Source organism: Ictidomys tridecemlineatus, chromosome 12 (assembly GCF_052094955.1).
Source record: "Ictidomys tridecemlineatus isolate mIctTri1 chromosome 12, mIctTri1.hap1, whole genome shotgun sequence".
Taxonomy (NCBI): Eukaryota; Metazoa; Chordata; class Mammalia; order Rodentia; family Sciuridae; genus Ictidomys; species Ictidomys tridecemlineatus.
In genome coordinates, this window is record NC_135488.1 from 29426684 (window position 1) to 29445861 (window position 19178).

Sequence of the window (19178 nt, forward strand, 5' to 3'; positions counted from 1 at the left end):
TAGCTCAGTGGTAGAGCACTTGCCTAGGATGTGTGAGGCCCTGGATTCAATACTCAGCACCACAAAAAGTACAAATAAATAAAAATATATTGTATCCACCTAAAAATATTTTTAAAAGATGGAAAGAAAGCATAACAAAGCAATCATGATTTAAAAAAGGAAGTTTAATATAGCATACATGAGATTGGAGATGGATGTCACTGGTGTAGAGAGTATAAGAAAATTTAAGGAAAAGGTAAAACATGCCTACAGTTAGTGAATTACCAACGTGGCAGCAATCCAGCTTTACTGATGGGATCAGTGGGAGAATAATAATACGAGAGCTTTGGATCTAATTGTAAGGGACATCTGTGTTGAAAGAATGTTTATTTCTACAACTTCTTGGAAATTCTCTAGGGCTGCTGGGAGGGGAGTGGATGATGAAACTGGGGAGAGGCTAGCTGAAAGATGATGTGAATTAGGGCTGTCCAGGAGGGGTGCTTGCTGTGCAATGGAGTTGAGGAGCAAGTGACAGAACTGGAAACCTCCAGGACATGTGGTGTGAAGAAGAGTGGGCAGATGAGGAGTCTTCAAATTTAAGCCTGGGTGACTGAGGGCAGGAGATGATGGTGTGGTTCATGGTGGTGAGAAGGAGGCAAATATCCCTAGGCTGATGCAGGTTGCTTTGGACTTCACATGCCCGCAGGGTGTGTGGGGAGAAGTGTAGAATATAGTCATGGTACTCAAGGCAGGCTTGAGAAGACCCAAGGGGAGTGTGAAGGGGTGGGATGCAGAGAGCACAGGAGACTTCTGTCCGGCCAGGCCCACATTTCTGCTGTGTGAGGAGAAACATCAGCTATGGAGGGTGTTCTGTTCAGTACGAAGCTGGGTACACTGCAGTTCAGTTCTGCCACTGAACATGTGGAATTAGCACAGACCTCTCAAGTCAAGGTCTATGATGTTTTGGAGAGATCCAAGGAGGCAGGTTCAAAAATATAAGAAGCATATGATGAGAGGGTGGGGATGCTGGGTTAGTCCAACTCCTGGGAAAGAGAGAGGACTGGATCTTGAATTCAGTCCTATCGCTAGTGGTTTACTCAGTTATGCCTATTTAAACCCAGAGGGCATGGTGCCCAACAAGACTGCTGTTTTTTTCAGATGCCAACTATACTTCAAAGGTTCTGAGGCCATCTGCACTTCTGACTGACTGGCTAGAAATGTGGAGTGCCCGTGACCCCATCAGGTTTGATTATTTGCTAGAATAATTCATAGAATTTAGGAAAGCACTACACTTAAAACAGTTTTATTTTAAGGATACAAATCAAGAGGAGCAGCCACAATGGAGAGATGCATGAGGCAAAAGTTCTGGAAAAGTTGCAGAGCTTCTATGCTCTCAACTCAAGGAATCTGGGCATGTCCCCCTCTGAGGACATCCAGTTGTTCACTAACCTGACCTCCACTGAGCCTTCATTTGCAGAATTTTGACTGGGGTTTTATTATGATTAAGAAAGCTATTGCCTACATAACTAAACTCAATATGCAGTCCTCTCTCTTCCCTAGAATTTGAGCTTCCCATTCTCTGATCTTATCTTTCATTAATTATATTTTTTGAACCTTCCCCCTTGGACCAACTTCTCCCTCCAAAACATTATAGACCCAATCTGTTTCCTGTGAGCCATGATGATGCTTTAGCTAGCTGAAGACATTTCCAAGCTTCCTCTTGCCCCAGATATGTGTGTGTGTGTGTGTGTGTGTGTGTGTGTGTGTGTGTGTGTTTGTATTTTCTAGTTGAATAATTCCAGTATTCTCTTATGTTTCTAAAATGACATGATTTCCAGATCTTCATGGGCTAACCACACTTTTCTGAGTTTGCTTTTATCAAGAATACTCTCATTCGTACACAGACTCTGGAATACCATACAACATTGCAACTATACTCCCCCTCTCTGCAGCACCCAAAGGGACACCTGCCACACTTGGCAGAATCTCCCCTCGTGTAAGCACTTCTAAGGTCTGCTGGCTTTTATATGACCACCTGGTAGACCTGGTCGCTATCAGACTCCTCATCAAATGAAAGGCTTGCCGCCTATGGGTCAGACCTTTTGCTGGAAAGCATGGTAACTGGAAAATACTATAAAGAGTAAGGACAGAAGTCACATTCAGCAACAGACAGACAAGGGAGAGAAAGAGTAGGGAATGTTAGTGGTCCAGACAGACACGGAGTCCTCTCCAAGCAGCTGTTTGTAATGCTCTGGGAACCCACACAACAGACATGGGACCCCCGCCCCATCCCTGCCCCAGGAGCCAGGACAGCATATCTTTACAATATTAATTTATAATCAGAGAACTTATTCTGGAAACTGTACAAGAGACTAGCTGGGTCATTAGCTCCCACTGTTCTGTCTGCCATGATTCAGAGCTTTCTTTAGTGCATGATTGAGTCCACAATGGAGGAAATAAAAAGGCTGGTCAAGTTGAAGAGAACAGGTGGTAAACAGACAGAAGTCAAGGTGTCTGGCAGCAAAACTGTTGGGATTTTGGAGCACTTTGGTCTGTTTTAACACTGTACCTTTTAATTTATTTATGTTTATTTATACTCCATGATTGTTTTAGTAAGAATTTGATGTTCCCCCCCATAGGGGAATGCAAAATATAAACAACAGGATTAATTGAAAGTGAGTTCAAAGGAGAAGGAAAATACAGGAGTGACTACATAAAATAAAGCAAAGATTTTGTGTTTTCTGAATTGGCCTCCATGTTCAAGCCACAATTTATCTACAAACATTTAAAACAACCAATTAGAAAAAGGAAGCTCATTTACTCTCATAGTTCACAGTGTCTTTAAGATGAAACACAAACCATTTGCCTGAAGTTATGGAGTTCTTGATATAGTATTGACTGGGATTTGCTAGAGAAGAGATACCATGCTGTGTGATATTATGAACAACTTTTTAAATGAAATCCTTTTACTTGAAACTTGATGGCAATTTCTCTACATTGGCTGCTGGCATTGCACTAATGTACAAGCCTGAGAAAGCAAACAAAGCCAAGGACAACTCCAAAATAAAAATTGTTCTAAGGAAAAAAGAAATTTTTGAGTTTTCTATCTGTCTAGATCTGGCTTGATCTAGATGTGAACTGAATATTGACCTGGTTTCTATCAGATGACCTCCTCTGCATATTGTTATGTAGCCTGAGTCTGTTTCTTCACCATAAAATATGAATGGTATATTCCTTCAGTACTGAGATACTCACAACACTTAATGATAACATATAACATGAGCATAGTACCTGACATATAATGCGTTTATACTACATCCTAGTTATGTTTAACCAGGGCAGCAATGCAAAAATCCCAGTACACATTAGCTGAATTACATGACAGAATTTGCCATTTGTTGCTACTAAAGGACTGAGGCCTGGGTAAAGCACCCGGGAGATGTTTTATGGGCAAGGAGACTCTATGTGGGTTGAAGGTGGGCTGTGTGTCACCATGCAGCAGAAGGCTTACTTTTCAAAATGTTGTTCGCAGGAATTACACTCTATAGCCACCCATATGGAGGATCCTTGCTGAATGAAGACAAGATGTGAGTTGAAGGAATGCTGGAAGGGCCCCAAGTATGGAAGAATATCTTTGAATCTCTTAGTGGTGATTTTGATCCCTTTTTGACATATGTTGGGAGAGAAGTTGGCATATATAGTTAGCGGCACAGGGCCTGGGCATCTCTTTGAAAAGCAGGAGGAAAGTGATTATTAAAAGGGTCAGTGCTTTGACTGAGCTTAAAATGGATGAGAATATCACGCAGCTCTGTTTTTAAGCAGAAATCATCCTAAGGGTATGTGTTTCCCACAGCTTATGGGACTGCACATCTTCTGGGCCACTTTTTCAATTTAACATCATAAATGTGGAATTCAGATAGGTGAATATAGTAGTGTCCTCCCTGGGTATTTCTCGTGTGAGATTTTCCTCACAGTCCCAATGGGGCTTGGAGCCATTGGGCAGGTGTTAAAGCCAGCTCTTTTAGGTAAGAATGTCAGTTTCCTTTGTCTTATTACAAGATATAGTTCTGTCCAACTTCTCTTTTTTTCTTCCATCTCCCTTTCCATATCATGTTTGACAAACTTTTAGTTAAAATTCAATAATAAATATAAATACTATTTATTCACTTGCTATGACCTACCAAGGTGAGAATAAAATATGCTTAATTGGCATTCTCTCCTCAAATCATTACCATCACAGAAAGGATGGGTTGCAGTTTGTCCTCTCATTCACATAGTGATTTTCAAGATAATATCTTTAACAGTCTCTGACACCTGCCTAGAGTTCCAGGAGTGGGCTAGTTGACATCTTTTATAGAACAAGACATGTTGGAAAAGAAAGCATGGCCCAGCGGATGTTTGGTGGTGAAATGTTTCATCATGTTGGACACCTGAAAGATCATTTGTGCACTGCTGTTCCCAGAGGTGGAACAGAGGAGAGCAGGCAGCACATGATTGGACAAAAGAACAAGAGTAGTATTCTAGTTTTAAAAAGTGCCCAAGAGAGTGTGCAATGTGTATGATTAGACCTTGACCATTTGTAAAATTATTTTGGTATTTTAAGTAACTAAATTTGGAGATGGGCCTGTAAGGTATGCAAATGCCCCTTATTGGCAGGGGCTGCTGTAGAACAAAGAAATTCCAATGTAGGCAAAGTCCACACTGTATTTTGAATGTCACCCTGGGCATGTCTTTCATTTGAAATTGCTCTTCAACTTTATAATTCTCAGTTATGTCTTTTAGCTTCTGAACAATAATCCATGTCTCCAAAGTTGGTCACAGGGATTTAATGAAAGAATTCTTATATTCAGCTAGTTTGCCTAAATGATTATCTTCCCTGATTTTAATAGAAAGAAGACCCCCGTTCTTCCTCTAAATCTAACAAGCTATTCTGTTTTGCCTACAGCCTGGAGAGCATCCGCCAGTGTGGTGTTGCCCTCTGCATTGTGCTGGGATTCTCTATCCTGTCTGCATCAATTGGTAGCTCTGTGGTGAGGGACAGAGTGACTGGAGCCAAGAGATTGCAGCACATAAGTGGCCTTGGCTACAGGACTTACTGGTTCACTCACTTCCTGTATGACATGGTAGGATTTGGGATGAGATCCCAGTAACCTCTATGCTAGTGATCCCTTCAATGTATGTGTGTGTGGGGGGGGAGGGTGAGGAAGAGGAGACCTGGGCGTGTGGGGACTATCCACAAAAGAAGGGATCATTTATTATTGAGAGCATTTCAGGTTAAGTCACCTTTACTGGTCATTATCTGTCATTTAGGAATGCTTCATATGGCAAAGACTCAGGAATCTCAGGCTGGGAAATGAAGAGCCTGACCAGAAATGCAAAGTTTCTTATTAGGGAAATGAATAAATAATCACCTTTAATATGCACTTTTGAAGGGGTGGGTGATGAGGTGATTAATAAATAATTAGAAAAGATCTGTCATCTGCATGCTTAAAAGCACCCCCACTGAGGCTTGAGCTCCATTCTCTAGTTTATACAGCAGTTATTAATATTTCTTGCAGGAATTCAGTTTCCCAGCAGAAACTCTCCTGATCATTATCTGCGGTCCCGAAGAAGACAGTAACAGATGCATTGTTGAGCTGTTCCCTAGAGTTGAGGACATTTATCTTGCTTTACAAAGTGCATCTTCTTTGAGAGAAGTGCTCTTTGATGGTCAGTAGTCACTTTCATTGTTACAGAGTGGCATTGCCCTTTTTGTAGGACTGTGATATTTTTGTCCTTGCGCCTTCATAAATGACTCATCCTATGATTTGAGAAATTTTATGTCTGTGGGAGTAGGGCAGGCTTAACGTTTGCAGAGTACTTGCCATTAACTAGGTTCTATAACAGCTGTGTTATTTTGTGCAGAATCTGATGCATTAACATGTTGCTCTTATGTAGTATTTATTCCTTTGAGCTGGCTTAGAATTTAGCAGATTTGCTTCTTTTTGATCATGTAACCTAGATTTTTTTTAAAAAAAGTACAGTTTATGCAGGTCACACCTGAGTTCATCTCAATCAGGGTTTTCCCTAAGCCTGCTTAGTGGTAGTAACCATCTAGACACTTCCCTAGATTCCTGAGGGCCCACCTGCAAGATTGTGTTCTATGGGTGTGGATAGGTCTTTGAGGTCTTACTTTCATTAGAAACCCAAGGTAATTTATGAATCTCAAACAAGACTGAATAATGCTGGTCCTTGGATGCCCTCATCTTTACCAAGGGGTTCTTGAAGTCTGGAGAAAGGAAATGGTTCATCCAGGATCATAATTCTGGTTGGTATGGCACAGGCTCAGCGCCTGCTTTTACCTCCTGTTCAATTTGGTGCAGTACCACATGTGGCCAAGAGTCACTCTTCTGTTCCACGTCTCCCATTCATGGTGTCTAATGGACTCACCATCCCCAGAGAAAGGGAAGATGAACCAAGTCATAGGACCAGGATACCAAAGAGCATCCAAAGTTTTCCCAAACCCTAGGGTTTTTCTTTTGCTACCTCCGTAATTGACAATCTCTTTATTCCTCACACTCAATGTGAGGCTCTTATTTACCTATAATATTCATCTTTGGAGTTTCAGGATAGGGAGGATTTATTAGCTTCTTGATTTATTGTTTCTTCTATCTTTATGCATCCATTCCCTGATCATTCTATTTGATGACTCATTAGATGAATAGAATAAATGAATAAAATATTTTATTCATTTGACCTTCTATGTGTCAAAGTATGTCTGGATGTTAATTTCCACCCAAAATCCAACTTTCAAACCCAATAGTCAATGTAATGGTATTAGGAGGTGGGACCTTGAGAGGAAATTAGTCATGTAGGTGGAACCCTCTGGAATGGGTTGGTGCCTTTATTTAAGGACCTTAGAGAGATCTCTTTCCATTTCCATCATGTGAAAACACAGCGAAAATGTACCATTTATGAAGAAAAAGGTGGGCGGCCCCTCACCAGAAAACAAATCTACTGATGCCATAAATTTGAGCTTCCCAGCTAGCAAAACTGTGAACAATACATTTCTGTTATTTATCAGCCGCTCAGGCTATGGTATGCTATTTTAGTTACTCAAATGGACATAATTGTTGATCCTAAAGTCATGAAAAAGTGAGAGAATATCTCTCCTGTCATAGAGCTTATAATCTAATGGGAAGCAGTAGAAAACCACTAAATAAATGTACCAGGTAGAAGGGGCTCAGAGCTAGATGTATTGAGAAAATAAAAAGGGGCAATAGGGAGGAGGATAATTTCAAATTGGGAGGTTAAAGAGGGAAATGAAATTTAAGCTGAGATCTGAAAAGTCAGCATGAATTAGCCACCTGGGTGACACTGAGAAGAGCTCTACAGCCAGAGGCTCCCCAAAGAATAATCTTTGAGTATGGAGAGCCCCAAGAAGCGCCCTGGCTGTTGTCCTGTGGGAGTATCTCAAAGGAAGGCTATGTAGGAGGGCAGGACAAGGAGCCTGCCCTTCATTCTACATGTGGGCAGAGCCTTGTTCTTGGGGAGTGGCTGGATTCCTTGACCTTTCTGAAAGAAGATGGGTAGAACTGACCCTGTCAGGCTGCTAGGGCTGTCATACCCTAAAATACCACAGACTGGGCACTTAGCAGAAACTTATCTTCTCACAGTCCTGGAGGCTGCAAGTCTGAAACTGAGGTACAAGCAGGGTTGGTTTCTCTGAGGATTCTATCCTTGGCTTGTAGATGGTGCTTCTTGTGTCTTTGTGGTTTCATCCCTCTGTGTATCTGTGTGCTGATTTCCTCTTCTTATCAGGGCACAATCACATAGGACCAGGCTTCACGTGTGAACTTAATCACTTCTTTGAAGCCCTGTCTCCAAATACAGTCATGTTCAGAAGTCCTAGGTGTTCAACTGTTGAATTCTGGGGCGGGGGGGGGGGACATGACTCAGCCCATAACAGTGACTGTCCTGATTGTCTAGGACAAATTATACTACCAGTCTTGCAACATGTGAAGTAGAAGCTATGTTTAAGCAGAAGTTAACGGGAACATTTGAGATAAGTAGCTAATGATACATATAACATGACCAACTGATGCAACACGTTCTCCCTTTTTTTCTTCTTATTTTCTCAGCTCTTTTACTTGGTTTCCGTCTGCCTGTGTGTCGCCATTATTATGGCCTTCCAGTTAACAGCTTTCACTTTCCGTGAGAACTTGGCGGCCACAGCCCTCCTGCTGGCACTTTTCGGGTATGTGATGAGAAACACTGCTGCAAAATTATGGTTTGTTTTCTGAAAGAGAAAACCCTCAGGATGGCTTTGAACCTGCTGTTGGCTTCATGATTTTCTCTCCTCCTGAGCAATTATGTTGCTTCTACAAGGGACGCTGAACAAACAAGCTTGAGCAAGATGATAAATGCTCCCGTGGAGGGAGAAAGGGTGACAGGGTCATAATGAAGATGGCATTGGCCCTGTCTCAGAAAGGCCCTCAAGCTGTTTGACAAACTTGTGCAGTGGGAAATGGATTCTCTGTTATTCTCACTTTGACATTAATCATGGGCTCAAATACATAATCCAGTTAGCTCTGAAATTGCATTTGAGGAGATTCTCTTGTGAAGCGCTGTCTGGCATATATTTCCCTCTCCTATAACGTTAGTAGTTGGAAAATGTTTTGCCTGACTTTGATTACTTTTTTTCTCAGAGAAAAAAATCACATAAAGAGAAAAATCACTGTACAAATTTCTCATATGTACACTAATCAGGATCATTACAAGTGAACCCTAAATAATGCCCTATCTGATATCAGAAATATGTGTCTTATGTGGCCAGCGTATGTGTTTGCTTATAGACACTTTCTTATAGGGAAATAATTACTGTACTGACTTTATCGTAATTCAAGGCTGTTTTGAAATAAAACATTCATCTTTAATTTAAGCCTAAGATTACAACTAAAATGATTTTTACATACTTCTTATATCAGTGATTCAGGATTTTTTAGAACATCTAATTAGGTGATGAAAAATTATTTGAAGAAGTATTCATCATTATCAGATGAATGGATCAATAAATTAATTGATAGACGAATAGGTAGAAGGATATGTAGGAGGACAGAGAAAGGGCAACAGGAATATTGATATTGCTACTCTCTAATACTGTGGCCTTGGAAATATAAATTCTTCTGTCTAAGCCTCAGTATTTCCCTGTAAAACTCAAATTCTGTTTCTGGAAAGATTAAATTGGATAGTTCCTGCAAACAGCTTGTCTAATGAGTGGTACAGAGTCCAATTAAATTAAGTTTAGCTATTATTGTTACTCTTGGAATTATTTTACTCTTTTGGAGATATGATGCTCTCTGCTATAAAACATGCTATAGTAGACATGTTTTTTTAAATATTCAGTTTGAAATTAAGCTCTTATATAAAGAACTATATATGTATATGGCCTGATTTTTAGTTTGTTGATCCCATTGAGTACATAAGTTATATATCTTATAGAGTTAGAAAATGGACTTTACTAACAAAAAGTAAATGATTTTTTTAATTTTAGGGGAACAGATTTCAAAAATTAAGAAATATAAGGTCAATGTTTAGAAATTCTTATAAGCATATTTTTTTGAGAGAGAGAGAAAATTTTTTTAAATATTTATTATTAGTAGACACAGCATCTTTATTTTATTTGTATGTGGTGCTGAGGATCGAACCCAGCGCCCCATGCATGCCAGGCAAGTATGTTACCGCTTGAGCCACATCCCCAGCCCCCTTATAAGCATATTTTAAGGAAATTTTATTAACCATAAATTTGATTATGAGCTCCTTTAGGAATTTGCACCAAGTTAAGAATTCTCCCTATGTATAGAACTACATTTTTTAAAAAGAGGTTTAAAGACTCACAGATCTGTTGATAAACAATTTCTATTACAAACTTCCTGTTCAGAATTCTTAGGTTAGCAGGAATAAGAAGATATAAAAGATAAGTCAGACTGTGTTTGCTATCTGGACTAATTTCCAATAAAGTAGAGCCCAAAAGAGTTCATGGGGTAACATCTAGTCGTAGACTAACCCAGATTTAAAAGGTCATTATTTCCTCACTGGAGCACAGCCACCCCACTGTGAAACTCTGAAACCAGTGACCCACTACTATGGGTGACAGAGCAGAGAGAGCCTCAGTCTGGGGAGCTGCATCTCCTGCATACCCAGCCATCTATGGGTGAGGATGCAGAGGTGACTCACTCTTGTCCCCACCAGGACCTGTAGGTACCAGAAGCCCAAGAACAATCTCCAGGAAGGCTGAGTCCCAGAACAAGCTGGAACCTCAGAACACATCCATGATTGAGGGAGGGACATGCAATGAGTTGGACTCTAAGAAAATAAGAGCTGAGATAAATGAATAGATGCTCTCTAGAAGATAACAAAACACAAATGCCTAGTCACAGTGTTTATCTTTTTCTTTCAAGTAAAAATTGATGGAAGGGGATTATTAAAAAGAGGAAAATAATACTTAAAATTTTTTGAAAGAAAAAATAGTCTAGCTCGTATATAAAAAAAATTAAACTCTAGAATATATTTGGGGCATGTTTAGTGCTGAATGATTATGAGGATGAAGTCACAGAATCCTCTCTGGTGTCTTGGGAAATTCACACAGAGTAGGGAAAGGGTCAGTTTTTGAAGGGGGGATGTGATAACAATACCCTGCCATAAATTCCAGGAAACTACTCAGCAGTACACCAATGTCCAGAAAATTCTAAAATCCTTAAAATGATACATTATATTTTAGTAAAATATCACTATCACGGAATAGAAAAAGCTAAAGTAGGGTTCACCCCCTCAATAAATTATGTTCTACAAGTCGATTCAATTTTTTTCTTAAAAAATGCAAAAGATAAGGGGATTTGAGCTGCTAATATATTCATTTCAACCAAGTATTCAAAAGGTAACTAATGAAAATGTAGTTAAAAAAAAGTGATGTGGTGGAATCATCACTGGCTGAAAGCCACTCTCAAAGGCTGCTCATTAATGTAGCAATAGGAGCTCCCTGGTGGCATCATTTAGACTATGTCTTTGTCTCTGATTCACTTTTCTTAGACAATGCTTTGATCTACTTGTCAAATATTTAAATGAAAAAACCCAGTATGGAAACCTTATGTAACAATAACAAAGTGCAGATTCTGAGCCATCTTCAGTGGAGCAGGGCCTAGCTTCCAGGTGAGGATTAGTCCCTCCAATAGATTGGAGGAAGGCATTCTTAAATTTCATCCTCCAATGCAGAGATGCTGATCAAAGGGGGTGGTGATCCTGCTGTGCTTTGCGCAATGCTGACCACATCAGATGCCCAGTGCAGAGCCTCTTTCCCCAATTCCTCTAAACCCCACATTGCCAAATTTAATAGAGAGAGCTGGCTGGATATCATGTTTTACAAGGAACAAAGAGTGATCTGGTCTTTTGTAGTGGAGGCATATGCGGACCAAAATGGTTATTTTAGGCTATTATGAAGTCTGTCATGTGGAAAAGAAAAGCAATCTGTTACATGTTGTTCTATAATATAGAGTTTGAACCAGTAGTTTTAAGTTAAGACAATTTTTTGTTCACTCCCAGAACAAATTTTATGGCAATTAAAGCTACCCCCAAATTTGACTCACATGCTGCTATTGCTTATATGTCAGTTGCAAAAATACTTTCAATACTGTGATTTTATTTGCTTCTCAACAAAGTTAGATAACAGAAGGTAGCACTTGATTGTTGCCCCAGAAGAGACAACAAAGGAGAAAATATAGATAAGTGGTGTATATGAGTGGGGGCAGGGGTTGATTCTTCTGTGTAGTAATTTATTTCAGACAGATATTGACAGTTTGAAGAAATGAGAAGTCACAGTTTCTCTCTTGGTAATTATTTTGGTTTAACTTAATTCTTTTATACAGCAAGTATTTTAGAATAATTGTTTTATGGCTCTCATCTCTAGCATGTGCTCAAATAATTTTCATCAAGTCCAAATTAGGGTGTAGACTGCTATTGAGGAAAGTTTCTGAGATACTATATGATTTTATATATAATATTCCAAATATTTTCCAAAATAAGAGAATGTAGTTTTTAGCCCAGGAATACATTCCAGTATCACAGATTTCTTCTGAAAAGGAAAGTTTAACTAAGATAGTAACCATCCTGAGGCCCTGACATCTCACATCATTTCAGTCTCACTAGTTAACATATTAAGAAAAGCTTAGTCATTTAAAGGTACTCTGAAGTATTTCAGGTTTAACAGTCACTATAAAGAAAACAGTGATGTGTTTACCTTCAGTGTACAGAGAACACACAAGGACTCTGGATGTATGAAGCTTATGGGAAAGGCTATGATTTAAAGTAAGTAGCTTCTCTGCTGATATTTGGAACTATCATTCGAAGTGCCAGTTTCCTTTAATATGGTGTGCAATACAATGTGCAATACATTTTGCTGCAACAGAAGGAAGTAGAAGGAAGTTGGCCATGAATGAAACTCAGTTTTAAGACTGTGGGAGATAAAACGAAGAAAATAAAAGGTTTCATTTTAGGGACAGGGTGGATTTTTAGATGTAGATGTCATCAGAAACTCACAGGGACTGCTTCCAGGGCTCAGTATTTAGCAATACTCCTTCTTACTCAGTCTTGGTATGTTCAGAAATTAATCCCGTGCCAGACTCATGTATGGTCAGCTCTGAAAGTTTGAAAAAGTTGTCGACTCTTGGTTGCTCTACCTGGAAGAGAAGGATCAGAGTTCCACCTTTCACATTGTTGGGGTGTGTGTGGAGGAGTAGAGGACACTGTGGAAGTGACAGCATAGTGCCTACTATGAATATGCATTCTGTACATGAAACTTTCAGATTTTATCTTTATGCCTTATTTTTATGTAGAGCACTGGTGGCTTTTCATATTCTCATTATTTTTCAATTCTCACTGTAACAAATAAGCATTATTTCTTTTTTAAAAATAATTTTTTAGTTATAGGTGGACACAATATCTTTATTTTATTTATTTATTTTTATGTGGTGCTAAGGATCAAACCCAGTGCCTCACACATGCTAGGAAAGCACTCCACCACTGAGCCACAACCCCAGCCCCAAGCATTATTTCTTCATGATGAGACACAGAACAGAGGAGTGTCCCATTGCAGGAAGAGGTGGTGAGGGAATGTCAGCTGATTTGCCCCAGGTCCCAAAGCTGGACGGTCAGGCTCCTAACCAACGTACACAGTGCTCTTTCCATTATGTTTAGGGTCATTGGAAGTCGCAGGAAGAACGCTTTGTCTATTGGAGACCATGAGATATATTACATGAAGTGTATTTTTGTTAACTATGTACACAAAAACATTACCAGGCCAGTAAAATTGCATCTGTAATTCAGTCATTATAAAAATAAACATAGGAGAATAAATATAAATTTCCACCCTGTTTTTCAGATATGCAACACTTCCATGGATGTATCTGATGTCCAGAATTTTCTCCAGTTCAGATGTGGCTTTCATCTCCTACATCTCATTGAACTTTATCTTTGGTCTGTGCACCATGCTAATGACCACCATGCCCCGGATCCTGGCCATCATCTCCAAAGCTCAGGTCAGTCAGTGGCAATGTGCCATTTCTGAAGGCATGAACAAGAGGAGAACAGGGATGCATGTGTCTTTTGTTGATTTTTCCTACTGCAATTCAATGGAAATGTGCTAGTATCCACTGCCTTCAAATTCCAGAAAAAGAAATGCATTCTAATTTAAAAACCCATCTGTAGCATTATAAGAGCCATGTCCTGGCTTGGTGATAATTGAACAAAGGATGCACAGTTGCAACTGTTCCAAAAGCCAAGGCAGATCTATGAAGATGGTCATTGCTGCATACCTGGTGCCTTTCTCAGAGATGGTTCGATGGTGAAATACTGATTAATGATGGATGAGTTAATGCAATTGTTATAGTTAAAGCTTTGTCCCTGGGTTTCATAAACTGACTTCCAGACCACTCATGGATAATCAAATCAAGCCTTTATTGAAGCGCACCGGTGGCGGCTGACCAGAACATAAGGCTGTTCCCCTGATCAGCCCCAAACAATTGCAAGGGCACTCCTTATAAGCCTGAAAACCGCAAAAAGGATGTTCGGGGGTCTAGCCAATGCAAGCAAGCCAGGTTACAGAAGTGGGACAGTGCAGTCAAGCAGAGGGAAGTCTAACCAATCACAGTTAGCCCAGGCACCCCAGTTACAGAAACAGAGTCCCGTTACCCTAGTTACAGAAACAATACCCCATTAGGTAGTTCTGTGTTCTTAAAGGTTTCTATAGCAAAAGGAAAAGAACACCTTGCCCCAGTCATGACTCTTCTACTTGGCATGGTTGTTTACAGGATGAAGTCATAAAACAAAATGGAGTCACATTTGCTCCTACTACCACACAATGATAAGTGCCTTGTCACAATGTCACCATGGCAGTGGCCGGACACTACAGTGTAAGATGGGCCACAGCAACTGACCCTACTTTCAGATCATAACACATCTATATGGATTCTGCCTTCTCTCCTATATCGCCTAGTACTAATTTAGTTTTTACTAAAGGAATAAAAACCAGTAAATTCTGCTAAGAAATAGAGAAATGCTTCTCTTCATTAGGCCATTCCCATTAGCAAGGACCTTTTAGGGTACTTTCCAAACGTCCAAATAGGTGTCTAGGTCAAGCTGAATGCTTTCTGTAGACACATTCCAATTGTTCCTTGCCATTCCCCTTCTCTTCTGTCTCTCCTCACTCTTGGCCTGTGCTTCAAGCCATCTGACAGCCCATGTGTGACCAATGGGTATAGACTTCAGACCTTATGCTCTATTTTGAGTCTATATTTTAACCCTTTTTGTTTCTGCACTCTTTTCTCACCTCTGATCACACTGTTCCCTTCTGGCTTCCTGCTGTTCACATGAGCTTTGATTTCTCATTTGTTCCCAGGGTTTGACTGATGCTTAGTTTGAGGAAATCACCTGAGAAAGGTACAGAGCTCCCTGTTGAAGGATGTGCTGCTGGTGTCATTCCCAATGACTCAAGAACTGATGTCTACCTGATCAGGCAGCTTTACTCCTCAAGACTGGATCAGACTTAGCTGTCTCTTGAATGATGGCCAATATTATTTTTTATTATTGTGCCTCATGTTTGTGCAGAAGCAGTGAAGTATGTAAATATCCATTACACATTCAATGAGGGGAATGATCTATTTCAGTGATTTTTTTTTTTTTACAGATCTGGTTTGACAGTAATCTGTGTTAATATGTCTAGCCTTTAAATAGAAAGCTTTCAGAACAATTAATTGGCATTAGCTTGAGAAGAATATTGAAATCAGCAGAAGCAGAATATAATTTTCCTCCCCCTCTATCAGTTTGTAATATGACATGTGCCATCAGGAATACATAGGAACTATGGTGAAAAATAAATCAGACCCCAAATAAACAATCCCAAAGGTGAGAAACTCAGAATTCAGGTCAATTCTAGGGGACAAGATAACAGAGGAAACTAGCCAGGAACATTTTCATCCATTAAAGTCTAAAAGCATGGCAGGTAGAAACACATTGTTACTTCCAATTATAAACATCATTGCCTCCCTAAAGAAAATGCTAGCTAATAGGTACTATTTTTGCAAAAATAAAATTGGTCTAAATCAATTGGTAATAAGTAATAAGAGCAGTTTTATTACATTTTCCTATGTCTTTCTTTTCCTTTGTTCTTTATTTTGATATTCTCTGTCTTAAAAACTCACAATTATTCAAATATTCATTTCTAAGAAAAGTATTCATTTGTAAGTCATGGAACAATATGATCTTACAGATTTAATGAAAGAAACCAAAAAAAAAAAAATAGCATCTGACTTCTCAGATCAGTCATAACATCTAATATAACCCATATGTATTAGTCAGCTTTTTGTTGCTTTGACCAAAATACCTAACAAGAAGAACTGAGAGGAGGAAAAGTTTATTTTGAGGTCATGGTTTTCAGAGATTTATTCCATGGGCAGGTAACTCCATTGCTCTGGGGCCAAGGTAAAGCAGAATATTATGGCAGATTGGCTTGGTGGAAGGGCAATATCTGTTCTTGGCATCCAGGAAGCGGAGATAGAAAGGGGAAAGGCCAGCAGGGAAGATGAACCCTTCCACGGCAGAATCCATCCTCAGTGGGTACTAAGATGGTACCAGTTCCCACCTCCTCCAGCCATGCCCTACAGTTAACATCCACTTAGCCCATCCAAACTAGAATGGGCTGGTTAGGTGTAGCTCTCAGAACCCAGGCATTTCACCTTCCAACATTGCTGTATTAACCCAGGAGCTTTTGAGGGGCACCGCATATCAAAATCATAATGTCATATTAACCATCATGCATATAAACTATAGTGTTGATGTGATATTTTTTCATTGCTATCAAATCACAGTTGATAAAATTATGCTTTTAGTTTCTAGTGCAAGGAAGTTTAGAATCTCTCTCTCCTACTGGTAAGGATTCCAGTTGGGGCCAGGAGGATGTTGGTGGAGTTAAAAAGAATGGTGCTTGTTTCTGGATAGACTGGTCATGTGATCAGTCTCTACATATCCTAAATGAAACACTGTGGATCCTTTTTCCATGAATGCAGCTACAACCCCTCAAATGCGTGGACTCTTTATTAACTCAGTGTTCATATGTCTTTGTTCACACTTGTATGGAGATGATTGAGAATTCCTTAAAATGAGATACGAAGTCATCACCATTAGTATGTCATTTCCTTAATTACCTACCAATTCCTGAGTTAAAAGCTACACTCTTCTGCTGTTCCTATACCAACACTAATAATATAAAATCTTTTCATGAGGTACATTAATTGATCCAGGGATATAGTTTTATGAAAAGTGGAATTAATAAGCTCCTTTAAGACTGATCAAAATTTATAACTAGTAGCAGTCAAGAAAAAAATAAGAAAGAATTAAATGAAGCTTTTGTACTTTCTTCATGTCTACATGCAAAAGACAATAAATCATATTTTGATAGTAAATGCCTTAAAAAATTGTTATTAAATTTGCTGTAGCCCAAAAACACATTATTTAAGGCTATACTTAGCTTAGTTAAGTGTTTAGTTTGAATTATAAGGGAAAAACTGTATATTATCTAGTGAGAAATATGCATTGACAATTATGTAAGTTTATTTTTAATATATATTATATGATATATATATAGTACATCATATGAACATATTGTGATGATTTTTCCTAACTTATAAAATAAACTTGATCATTTTTAGATAGAGTAGAGAAAGACTGTAAAATATAAGTCTAATTCTTCATTATATTTGCAGGGCTTTGGTAGTTCCAGTTAATGTGTTCTTTCTGGGTTAAATACTTTCAGGTAGCTGTACTGAGTCTAAAGGTCAACTGAACAGACCAGCATTTTGGTGAATTTTCTCCAAAGGCTATGCTCCTTAGTGGAAAGACCTTGTTCTTTGGATTAGAAAGGTCAGGATCAATTCCTGGCCCTAATGAGTGTGGCTTGCATATATTAATCACCATTTGAGACTGTTTCTTCATTGGTAACTGAAGAAATCTTCTATATTTATTGAGAGAATGAAATATGATAAAGTCTAATGAAGCTGAAAGCATATGACAATTTGCCAAAAGCATTTAGTGGACAATTGATTTAACAGTATAATAAGTTTAATCTCATTTAAAAGTAAAATTAGCATTTACCAGATAGTAACGATAAGAACAGGATGTATGAGAGATTTAAAATTTTTAGATATATTCTGTTTTAAAATTGTGTTCAGACATACAGTCTATCTTATTTGATTTGTTTCCTCTGGGATCTTTTTGACCTCTTATACATGTTTTTGTGGCACCACTCAATTTTGTGTTTAATAATGATGATGCATATATTTAATGTTTATTGTGTGTTAAGAATTAACTAGACATTTGGTATATTATTTAAGTGTTCACAGTCACAAGTTCCTGATATTTCCTACTCATTGAAACATTCATGTCATCTTTTGACTACTAATATTACCCATGTGTCTTAGTTTGCTCCTACTGCTGTAACAAAAACCACAGCTTAAACAGTAGACACATATTTCCAATAGCTCTAGATACTGAGAAATCCAAGATCAAGGGGACTTTAGATTTGGTTCTTCATTGAACCCTGTGATTGACTTGCAGATGGCTACATTCTCATTGTGTCCTGAAAGGATAGAGAGAGAGAGAGAGAGAGAGAGAGAGAGAGAGAGAGAGAGAGAGCATTGTTGTCCCTTGATGTTCTCATAGTATATTGATTCCATTTTGAAAGCTCCATCCTCATGACTTCATCTATACCTAACCACCTCTCAAAGGCCCCATGTCTAACAGTGACACATTGACAGTGTTGGCAATGTTCAAAGTATGAATTTGAGAGTAGCACAAATATTCATTCCATAACATTCTGCTCTTAGGCCCCCAAAGTTCAAATCTTTGTCCCATGCAAAATATACTCATTCCATCTCACCAACCCTAAAGTCTTAACTCATTGCAGCATCCACTCTAAAATCTAAGGTCCAAAGGTCTCATTTATAAATACCACCTGAATCAGGTATGGGTGAGACTGAAAAAGTTATATTTCATCCTGAGGCAATTTTGTTTCGAACCGTGATCCCTTGAAACCAAATAAGTTATGTGCTTCCAAAATATAATGGTGAGATGGACATATATATGATAGGCATTCCTATTCTAAAGGAGAGAAAAGGAATAAAGGTGTCATGGGTTGCAAGCAGGTAAAGCCAAGCAAGGCAAATACCACTGTATCCAAAATCTGAAGAGTAAACTTCTTTAGTTTGATAGCTGTGTGAGGATGCTCCTGAGTAGTTGGGATAGGGAAACCTGGGACACAGCCCCAACAAAGGAGGAAAATAAGTTATGGGTGTGTTATAAAAAGAGAAATAGTTTTTAATTTTATTGTTTGTTTCTCTCTCTGTGCAGAATTTACAGAATATCTATGATGTCCTCAAGTGGGTCTTCACTATTTTCCCTCAATTCTGCTTGGGTCAAGGACTGATAGAACTCTGTTATAACCAGATCAAATATGACCTGACCTACAACTTCGGCATTGATTCCTATGTGAGTCCCTTTGAGATGGACTTCCTGGGATGGATCTTTGTGGTATTGGCCTCTCAGGGCACAATTCTTCTCCTCTTGAGGATCCTACTGCACTGGAACCTTCTGCAGTGGTCAAGGTGTGTTCTGAAGGG

General features: G+C 39.0%; 1 pseudogene; it reads left to right on the forward strand.

The window, feature by feature from the left end:
• Positions 1-19178, forward strand: part of LOC144368937 (ATP-binding cassette sub-family A member 13-like) — a 405121-nt pseudogene that overhangs the window by 283925 nt on the left and 102018 nt on the right.